Genomic DNA, 12,206 nt, shown 5'->3' on the forward strand with positions numbered 1-12,206 from the left:
GATCAATTTAGATAAACGTTATTAATCCCATTGGGAAATTCGGATGCATACAGCAGCAGAAACATAAAAAACAGGACTACAGACTCACAGAACAAATGATAGCCAACCAATGAATTGATAAATAAATAAAAATAAACTTAACGAGTACATCGGGTGTAAGCATTAAACTGCAACAGCAGCGGGCAGAAAAGACCCTGAGAGGTGCTTCTTAACACACTGTGGCAGAATGAGCCTGTGGCTAAAAGTACTCCAAGAGAGCACCTCCTATAAGGGGATGGAGGGGATTTTTCATGATGGACTCCAATTTTGCCACCATCCTCTTTTCCACAACAGCTTCCAGTGTGTCCAGAGTTTCTCCTGTGATGGAGGAGGGTTTCCTGGTTTTTTCAGACATTGTGCTTCTTTTATGCTCAGGTTGCTTCCCAGGAGACTGCAGCGTAGAACACCACACTGCCTACTATGGACTAATAGAACATTTCCAGCAGCTTGCTGCACACATCAAGTCTCCTTATCAAGTCCAGTCTGCTTTGACCCTTCTTGTCCAGCGCCACTGTGTTGTCAGACCAGTCCAGTTGGTTGTTTATGTGACCCCCCAGTTACTTGTAGCTCTGCAACACTTCCACATCCTCTCCCTGAATGGTGACTGGTCCCAGAGGCTCTTAGGGATGTTGGAAGTTCACCATCAGCTTTTCTGTCTTGCTGATGTTGAGTTGCAGGTGGTTGTTTTTGTACCACAAGACAAAGAACTTCACACTATTTCTGAATATTTCTGTAGGTATCAAGCACTGGTATGGTACTGAAAGTCTGTTATGTACTGTAGATGGTAAGCAGGAAGGTCAGGACAGTTCCCTGAGGTGTTCCAGTGTCACACACCACCATTTCAGACACGGTCCCTCAGCCTCACAAACAGCTGTCTGTTGGTCAGGTAGTCCATGATCCAGGAGATTGTGGGGGTATCATAAGATGCAATGCCTTAAGCTTTTACGTACTGTACATAATCACACATTTATATAAATGGTTATAGAAAGGAATCTAATGCTACCACTAAGCAAGATCAATGAGTAAATCTAAATGGTTAGCTTATATGATTAATTTTCAGGAGTCTTGTATACAAAAGAAATTAAAGAAATCATACTCAACCTTTTGTGGAGAAAAAGATGCACACACAGATGAAAAGCATGTGCAAATACATGTACACAGATTTTTTAACAATGAAATTGTATTTAATAAGATAAACTAGAGCGTGAAGAAGACACCAAGAAAATATGACAGTTCTATCATTTGCAAAGAAACACCACAGAAGTCTAGACATGGCTTTTAGAGACTAAAGAAAAACAATAAGTGTGGCCCATTTGCTGCAGAGTGCTTCCAATGATAATGGTAATGATTAAGAAGTACTGTAGAAGATGGAAATGTATATACACTAAAGTGGAGGTCAAATTATAATGGGGAAAATTGCTCAATGAGAAATTTTTCATGATGACTCACAGTCTCCCATATTATTCTGCTTATCACTCAACAGCCATGAGATAGGCTATGAAATCAACTAATGAATCATTAGAATCCCGCTCAACATAAGCAATTTAAAGTTGTTTGCAGTAGACTCATACTTCTATTAACGGGGACAAGCCCTGTACAAGGTCAAGTGATAGTAGTGATGATATTAAACTTGGATTCAGCTTCAAGAAGTGTACTACAGTGGTACTCAGATGTTGGCAGCTTGACAAAAGCATACATTTCCAGCTGAATAGGAAAATAGTACTTAGATATATGGAACAGGATTAGACCCAAAACTACTTTAGACTACTTGAAAATGACAGCATCCAGTAAACCATGTAAAATGAAAAATCACTACAGAATACTGCCGTTATGACTGGTGTGAATAAATTCAGCCTCAGATACACAAAAAGGTTTGGGGAAGCCACCCATATACTATGCCTGGCAGCAAAGGGTTACATTAGCATTGAAGTGCACAGCTCGGGTTCTCAAGTTGAAGTGATTTTTTAGGACAGAATGGTGTCTTTATAGACCAGGTCCCATAAGTGATGTCATCTTGGATCCTGGGACTTGAAGTGATGTTTCAAGATGGTGGCGGAACCGGAAGTGACGTCTCTGTGCCGCCGGAATCAGAAGTGACATCCTTGAAGAGAAATCAGGCAGGTTTTCCCATATTTGGTGTGTAAAGAGAAAAGAGGAAAGTTTAGCGCACCCCACCACCCCCTGCCCTGGCGTGGAATTACTTTCTTCTGGTCCACTCAGCTTCCTCCTATTCGCATGTGTGTGACACTGGTCAATAATAAAGACTGAGTTGAGTAACAGACTGCAGAAGACTGTCAGAAGAATACATAATTAGATATTAAGAGTATAAATGATAGCTCGGCTGCAAACTCATCAAACAAGTCTGAATATCACATTGCCCTTATCTGAAATCTGAAATTATTTGCAAGAGAGACATATTCATATTTTTAGTCAACAAATTCAAAGCCATTCCTTTCAGAAGGAACAAAAAAGATCAAACGTGAATATTTAACATCAGGGGCTTAAAATGACAATGCAAAGAGGCAAATCTGAGCATAAGAATTGCTTACAGTTGCATAAATCATAGACTGCATTAATAATGGAGACGAGTCAGAGTAGAGGTAGGTTATGGAGGACTTTGACTTGTGCTGCAGGGATGACAACCTGAAACTCAGCATCAGCAAGACAAAAAAACTGATGGTGGACTTCCGGTGTGCCAAGGAGCCTCTGAGACCAGTTACCATTCAGCGGAAGGATGTAGAAGTGGTGCAGAGCTATAAGTAGATGGGGGTTCAAATAGACAACAAATTGGACTGGTTTGACAACACAGTGCAGCTGTACAAGCAGGGCCAGAGCAGAATGAACTCGCTAAGGATACACTCATCTTGATAAACTAATTTTAAAGTAACAGTCTCGATCCACTGTACTAATTCGAAGAATAATTTTAAACATGTCAATCAAGTGTCCTCTTAATCTTCTTTTGCTTAAACTGAAAAGGTTTAGCTCTTTTAAGCTTGCCTCATAACTGATTCCCTATAGCCCTGGACTCAGCCTAGTTGCTCTTCCCTGGATTTTTTCTAGTGCTGTTTTGTCCTTTTTGTAGTCTGGAGATGATAATTTCATAAAGAATACCAGATGTGGCCTCACCAGTGTGTTAAAGAGCTTCACCTTTTTCAACTCTACACATCAGGGTGCTATACTGCATAACCTAACATTCTGTGAGCCTTCTTAATGGCTTCTGAACTCTGTCTGGCACTTGATAGTGTTGAGTCCACTATGACTCCTAAATCCTAAGGATTGATTTTCAGACCTCTCATTGTGTATTCAAACCTAACTTTTTTACTTCCTATGTGTAATACTTTACCTTTACTGACATTAAATTTATTCTGCCACATAGCTGCACAAGTCTGCATGCTGTCCAAGTGCCTCTGTGATGATTCAACAGATTCCAGATTATCTGCCCATCCACCAAGCTTGGCATAATCTGCAAACTTAACCAGCTTGTTATTTATATTGCTATGCAAATCATTTATATAAGTTAAAAACAGCAGCGGCCCTAGCACTGACTCCTGCGAGACACCTCAGCCAATTCTGATAAGGTTCCTTGCACCATCACCCTCTGTTTCCTGCATCTGAGCCAATTCTGCACACATCTACAAATATCACCCTGAAATCTCACTTCTTTTAGTTTGATGTCCAGCCTCTCATGTGGCACCTTATCAAATGCTTTCTGAAAGTCCAGATAAATAATATTATGTACTCCACTTTGGTCATATCATTTTGTTGCTTCCTCATAGAATTCCAGCATGTTGGTAAAACACAACCTTCCTTTTTTGAACCTATGCTGGCTGTTCAGTAAAACTGTTATTTTTGCCATGTGTTGCTCAATTTTAACCTTAATAATTCCTTCCATTAATTTTCCTGTGATGCACATTAAGCTTACTGCCCAATCACTGTTTTTATATAACAGGATAATATTTGCCAGTCCTTCTGAATTTCCCCAGTGACTTCCTAGAAATATTCATCAGGGGTTTTTATATGTAATTGCTAACCTTCTTAAGAACTTGTGGGTAAATATTATCTGGTCCTGGAGATTTTTTTGATTTCAGCCTATTTAATCTGAGCCACACTTCTCCCTCTACAATTTCCAAATCACTGAGTACCTTCTTAGCAGTCCTTTTTACTGCTGGGAGGTTATCTACTTCCTCACATGGGAAAACCGCTGAAAAATGCAAGTTTAGAACATTCGTTATTTCACTGTCTGTATTTTTTAATTCCCCTTATTATTCCTGATGCACTTGACCTCCTACTTGATTATTCTTTTACTACTAAAATACTGAAAGCATCTCTTTTGGTCATCTTTTTCCTTATCTATACTAATAAAAAGCAAAGCCCTCACTCACTCACTCACTCACTCACTGACTCATCACTAATTCTCCAACTTCCCGTGTGGGTGGAAGGCTGAAATTTGGCAGGTTCATTCCTTGCAGCTTCCTTACAAAAGTTGGGCAGGTTTTATATCGAAATTCTACGCGTAATGTTCATAACTGGAAGCAGTTTTTCTCCATTTACTGTAATTGAGATGAGCTTCAACGCCGTGAGGGCGGAGTTTCGTGTGACATCATCACGCCTCCCACGTAATCATGCAGTACATAGAAAACCAGGAAGTCCTCAAAAAAGCGCTGAAGAAAACATGCATTATATAATTGAGAAGGCAGCGAAACAATAAGAAGCGAGCGAGTGACATATACAACCATATTCATGAGTTCTGCTACTTCGGAAACAAAGCACGATGTAAACCTACACTTTAAATTAAGTTCATAGACAGGCTGCCGCTGGCGTTTGTAATTTAGTGCCTGCCCATATAAGGCCGTCCGTCAGCGGCAATCCAATAGCAAACTGCCACGGGTAAATATTCACGGGTGAAGGACTGTGCTTATGGAGAGGAAGATGAGATGGTCAGGGTGGTGTTTGACACAAACTCAGCGAAACTGCGAGAGAAAGTTTTAAGTGCCAGGACTAAGGTAACATTAAATACAGCCTTGGACATAGCACGAGATGGCACCAGCACAGCTGGGAACCTTCGATGCATGTACACCGAGTGGCTCACGTGAACTGACGAGTGCACAGATAAAAGCAACAGTTCCAAAAGGCTGAACAAAACCGAATTACACAATTGAAAAGGCAGCAAAAAATATGAAGCGTCTGATAAGCATATTCATAAATCCAGCTACTGCGGAAACAAAGCACACGGTGGAAAAAGTCAATGTCCCGCTAAAGGAAGACAGTGTAAAAAACCCGTGCATGCAGTGTGTCAGGTCTCAGATAAAGAAGAAGGCGAGCTGTTTATTGATGCAGTAAGAAGCGAATCGATGAATGAAACCTGTCATCTTTACAGCGATTGACAAACACGAATGTAACTTGAACACAACACATCCTACAAATACGAACCTGATTGAAAGAAATAATGATAATCAAATCCTTGATGACAGCAACACTCAGTAACACTCACAAAACAAATACTGTATATTGACAGTCATGTTACGTTATTTTTAAAATGTTCCCTTTTCTTTTCTAGCTTTTTAACACACTACTTCTCCGCTGCGATCGCGGGTATATATATATGTATATATATATACACACCGATCTACATACTCGAATAATGGATACTTTATTAGCCATCAATGATTGTTTTGGTAAAGCCATACTCAGTGTATTCATTAGATGAGCGGTAAAAAGTAAGAGCGAGGGGAGGATGACTCATTGAGGCATGCAGGCTGTAGTCATGCGTCAACTCTATCTGAATTGCGCGATCACATTTGAAAAAATATATCTTTTCAAGTTCTATTTAGTCCATATGTGTCAAACTCAAGGGCCGTGGGCCACATCCGGCCCGGCGTGTAATTATATCCGCCCGCGAGATCATTTTATATACTGTATTATTGTTATTAATGGCCCGGGTATATGAAGCGCTGGTAACACAATAAACTACAGATCCCATAATGCAGCGCTTCAGCTGCCTTGCTGAACACTTACGCGTTAATCAAGTCTACCTTATGATGCTGCAAGTTATTGCGAAGCTAGAGTTATTGCGCACTGAGTTTGCACGGCGCTTTGGTGACTTTGAAGAACAAAAAAAGTCCGTCTACATGCGGCTCGAACCTTGTGCATGTTTGGTAGCACATATCTGTGTGAGAAGCTCTTCTCAGTGATAAAGACTAACAAAACAGCACACATGAGTCGCCTCACTGATGAGCACCTGCAATCCATCCTGAGAATCTCCACAACACAGAACCTCACACCAAACAGAAACGAACTTGTGGCCAAAAAAAGATGCCAGGCGTCCAGCTCTAAAATGACATATGAGCAAAGACAACTGAATGATTTGATTTGTTATTGCACGTAAGAGCGGGAGTCAACCGTTTTAACAAACAGCGTATTGCACTGATACGAAATAGCTGTGTGTGTATATATGTAGATATGTATGTATATGTATATATATGTTTATATATATGTGTGTGTGTATAGATATGTATATATATATATATATATGTTTATGTGTGTGTGTGTAAATATATATATATATATATATATATATATATATATATATATATATATATATATGACAACAACACTCATCACTCACAACAGTGACAAAACAATTACATTGACAATCAGGTTACGTTATTTTCAAAATGTTTCCTTTTCTTTTTCATTGCTTCTTTAACACACTACTTCTCCGCTGCGAAGCGCGGGTATTTTGCTAGTCTGCTATATTCCTCTCTATCTTGTAGCCTCCTGAATATCATTCTTATGGGTTGCACTCCTGTTCTCATACGCCTTACAATTTGAGTTATTAATCTTACAAACCTTATACAACTGCTTTTTTCCTTTACAGCTTTTTTTTAACTCTTTATTAACCCACTGCTGAGTGTTTTTTAATTCCCTACTAATGACAAATTTAGGTATGTACCTGTCCTGCATTATATGTAAAACATTTATAAACCTGTTCCACTGCTCCTTGACTTTCTTCACACTTAAAAGCCTATCTCATTTTATCCTTCTTAGACTTGCCCTCATCTGTTTGAAATTTGCCCTACCAAAATTAAACTTAACAGATTTACTCTTTGTATCCATGCTTTTCCAAACATAGATAGTTGTATTATATTGTGGACTCTTGACCCTAATCTAGACAGGCTTCCATTGAAGTCTAACTGATGCATTGAGACAGCTCATAGAAAAGCATTGAGGGAAACAGAAAGGTTTGCATATGATGTTTAATGATTTGGAGAAGGGTTATGATAGAGTGGCACATCAAGAGGTCTGGAGGTGCATGAGAGAGAAAGGAGGACCAGAGAAGTTATGTGAGGATTGTACAAGATATGTATGAGGGAGTGAGGGCTTGGGTTAAATGCATCATTGGGGTAACAGACAAGAACCCAGTTAGAGTAGGTCTGCACCAGGGATCTTCTATAAGTCTTATTTAATCCTTACCTCACTGATGTGGTTATGGATGTGTTGAGTTATGGGAAAAAAGACCAACCACCCTGGTGCAGGTGTTTTGCTGATGACATTGATGAAGTGGAGAGGACTTTGGAAGGATGGAGAAGGGTTTGGAATATAGAGGATTGAAGATAAACAGGGAAAAAACAGAATATATGAGGTTCGGTGATGATAAGGATTCAACACTTAGCCTGAAGGGAGAGCTATTGAAAATAGAGGACACATTTAAATATGTAGGATCAGTGGTGGCCCAGCTTGGAAAACTAGATGCAGAGATAACCCAGATAGTGCACTATGGATGGAAATACTGAAGGAAGGTATCAGGAGTATTGTGTTATTGAAGGTGAAGGTGAGGTTTTTAAGACAGTGGTAGGACTAGTAATGATGTATGGGGTTGAGACATGGACAGTAAAGGGAGTACAGGGGAAGATGATAGATGTTGCAGAAATGAAAATGATGAGGTGGAAGTGTGGAGTTACAAAGAAGGACAGAATATGAAATAAAACAATCAGAGGTACAACAAAAGTGGGAGAGATAGCTAAGAAAGTGCAGGAAAGTATGTTTGAGTTATTATGGACATATGATGAGGGCTGACAATAAAGATGTTGGCAAAGGAGTGATGGGAATGAAAGTATAGGGGACGAGAAAGTGAGGTTGGCCAAAGTGGAGGAGGATAGATAAATTAAAAGAGGATCTGAAGGACAAGGGCTGGACTAAGGAGAAGGGTTAGGGCCGACCTGTTTAGAGAAGGTTGATCAAGCACAACAACAGCAAGCCATGGGGACATTTTAGTTCTGAAATGAGAACAACTTCTTGATTGAGCAAAAAATATATATAGCCTTAGTTATATTTATCATGGCATTTTTAAAACCAAAAAAAAACTATTTACAAAGAAAAGAAATATTAGCAAACAACAACAGACAAAACTAAATACAGGCATTAGTCCTAGTAAAACCATGACAGTTATCACCATTATTTCTCTAATTTTTATTTGTGGTGCTAAGATTCACAAATTAAGTACACCTTCCACTAAAAAATATTTATAATCACTACTTAATAGTATTTGACTTGTTCTTGGACTTACTAACACAGTCACAGACTATACTAAGAGCAGCGGTGTCACATTTATATTGCAGCTCTACATAAAAATTACAAAGGCATTGTGAGGAAACGCAGACTCAATCATGAATAATGGTATATATCAGTTTGCACATAATTACAATGTGTTTTTGAAAGAGACCTTAGATACAGTAGCCCTATTAAAAACAAAAGTGATTAGGGCACATACAAATTCAATGTTGGTTTAATGAGGTCATTCACATTATAATTCTTAAATTAGAATGCCATAAACTAGAGAATAGAAATAGACCATAAAAGTACTTATGGACAGACAATGTCAAAGGGTATTAAAGAGCTCTTTATATGACCAGCTCTCAATGCTATTCCAGATTAATTTTTGAAAACGGAAATAGACATTGAGTACTGTGTAGAACAGTTGTTAATCTGAAAAATGAAAAAATCACAACTGCCATGGTATATCTTCAGAAACATTACCAGCACAGCTTTTATTAAAGTCTATAATCACAAAACAAACAGCATAAGATCTCAGATCTTCAAAGTCATATTGTAAATTTAGTATTGAAGTGTCAAGCACTATCTCTCCTTGTGCATACCGCATTAGTAATTTAAGCTTTAAACCATAACAGGAAATTGTAACTTTAATTTCTAAAATGAAGCACACTGCCAGCTCTAACTTTATAACAGAACAGGAAATTACAACTTTAATTTTTAAAATGAAACCTACTACTGGCCCCTTAGACCCAATTCCACTGAAGCTAGTGAAAAGCTCCATGTATATTCTAGCAGTAGTTATTTGTAATGTTACAAATAATGTTGATGATTATTGTTTGGCAGTTCCTAATGTAGTAAAAATGCCAATTGTCTGACCATTCCTGAAAAAATTAGAGCTATACCCAAATATGCTTAATAACTATTGACCTACTGTATTTCAAATTTACTTTTTCTTTCTAAAGTACATGCCATGCAGCTTCAGGTTCATCTTGCTGATTATAGCCTATTTTAGTACAATGGACTGACACTGTTATTTTAAAATTAGTTCATTAAGAACACGGGGACACAGTTGGAAACTTGTTACAGGTAAATTTCACACAAACATTAGGAAGTTTTTCTTTACACAGAGAACCACAAACACATGGACATGGACCAATGGTAGATAGTAAGACTTTAGGGACTTTCAAAACGCGACTTGATGTTTTTTAGGAGAAATAAGTGGATAGGACTGGCAAGTTTTGTTCAGCTGAATGGCCTGTTCTCATCTTGATTATTCTAATGTATTTCAGAAATTTCAATCTGGCTTTACAACTGGTTATAATACACAAACAGTATTAACTTCCAATGATATTATATTATATTAATGTAACATTTCTAGAGGCTCTACAGTATATATTTTAATCCACAACCTGCCTAATGGGATCTGCCATTCAGTAATGCAATAGACCCTTAATAAATAACCCTTATGCACACCATACTAGTATTATAGGCCTATGCATCATTTAATTAAAACAGCAGGACCCAAGTAAGTTTTAAAAAAAGTGGATCGTGCATAAAAAATAAATGGTAGAATCAAACAGAACTTACCTCATGTGCTCACTGTCACTAAGCACTGTCTATAACTTTTTCATAAACAGGATTATATCTCCCCATTGCACATCCCAGGCACTCCTCCAATACATAGTTGGTAAAAGCTGAACAGAATTTAAAATTTAATATCTTCATATGAGAAAACACTGAATCACAAAGACTATCTCAAAGAATCGGAGTTGCACATACTCTCACATTGCAATCCGTGTCTTCTGCAAGTAAATTTCAAAACTATCCACTTTAACCTTATTCTACAGAGACGGAACCTCCCTTTAGGCTCCTGTCAGAGTGGTGTTAGGACAGTGACCTCTTTCTGAATGTCAGCAAGACTAAGAAGATGGTCATTATTTTCAGGAAGAGGAGGTAAATCCCACCACAGAGGCAGTGGAAAGACAGTTTTAGATTTCTGGCAGTTAGTCACCAAATTTTTTTAGGTTTACAGAACACATTACAGCAGTCAATGAAGAAAGCCCATTAGTGACTTTACTTTCTCAGACATTCGAGTAAGGCCCGAATGTCTACTGCAGCATTCATCAACTTTTATAAATGTATTGTAGAATCCATCCTGACAGGCTGCATGGGTGCTGGCATGGCAGCGTTCAGCTAAGGAGGGTGGTGAAAACAGCACAGATCATTTCTGGGGCACAGATACCTTCACTGCAGGACATATTGCCAAGCGCCATCTGGGAAAAGCAAAATGAACCCTAAAGGATTCTAGTTGCCCTGCACGAATGTTTTTCTCCTTCCTCCCATCAGGCAGGCACTATAGATCTACTAACATCATAACTGTGAGATCTAAGAACAGTTTCTACCTACCTGTACTAGACTGCTCAACTGCCATATGTACAGTATGTAATAAACTATCTGTAATCAACTGAGCGAATTAAGTGCCACATCTGTGATTCTATAGTATGTAATGTTCTGTTTAGTGTTATATACTGTGATTATTATGAATATTAGATGTAAGCTTCAACTGTCTTTTTTTAGCCTGATATTTTATGTTAATTATTGTGTCTGCAAGGAATATTACACAAGTAAGAATTTGGCCATACATCGTACATGTGAAAATAAAAAGACTTTGATCTTAACTTTCGGCCCTGATTGTCTCCAAGTAAAGACATGCAGTTTTGCAGGCAATGTGGTCCACAGACGTTTCTGTACCAAATGTGAAACACATACAATACCAGTCAAAAAACTGGAATGCATCTAGAAAAGTTCATGTTTTTGATTGATATTGATACCTTATTTTATTAAGACACAAATGAATTGATTTAAAAATTCTGCCAAGATATTACTAGTGTTGATAATGTCTTATTAATCTTCAAATGACTGAGTTTTAATTTAATATTCACATATGACTATAAAGCCCCATTTTTAGCAGCCATTCATTCACTGTCTTAAAAGTCAACTCCCTTAGCTTATCCTTAATTAGTCATGTATAAATGCTAATTTATTATTAGAGGAACATTTGTAATTGCATTAACACCTCTAAAAACTTTATCTGCTCACTTGGGTTGCAAAGTACTGACATTCTTAAAGTTTAGTTCTGGGTTCAGAAATGGCCAAAATGCTAGAGCTACCGACTTCTGCACTAACATCAAATGATCATTAAAACTCCATTTGCCATTCCACCTCCAGCACCATCGACAATCTGCAGTTTGCTCACCACCCTAATAGGTCAACCAAAGACGCCATCTCTCATGTTCTACACACCAGCCTCACTCATGTGAACAGCAAAATTGAAAACACACCTCTGTGAGCAGATATTGGATTTCCTCATAGGCTGACTCTAGGTGGTGATAGCGTGACACTATGTGTCCACCACTGTTATCCTCAATACAGGAGACCTTCAAGGATGTGTTCTGAGACCTCTTTTGTATTCACTTTATACATAAGATTGTGTGGTTACTCACAACTCTCACTCCATTGTAAAGTTTGCTGACAACACGGCAATGATAGATATCATCTCTAAAAATGATGAGGCAACCATTCTGGAACAGATGGAGAACCTGGCATCAAGGTAG

Source organism: Polypterus senegalus, chromosome 2 (assembly GCF_016835505.1).
Source record: "Polypterus senegalus isolate Bchr_013 chromosome 2, ASM1683550v1, whole genome shotgun sequence".
Classification (NCBI taxonomy): Eukaryota; Metazoa; Chordata; class Cladistia; order Polypteriformes; family Polypteridae; genus Polypterus; species Polypterus senegalus.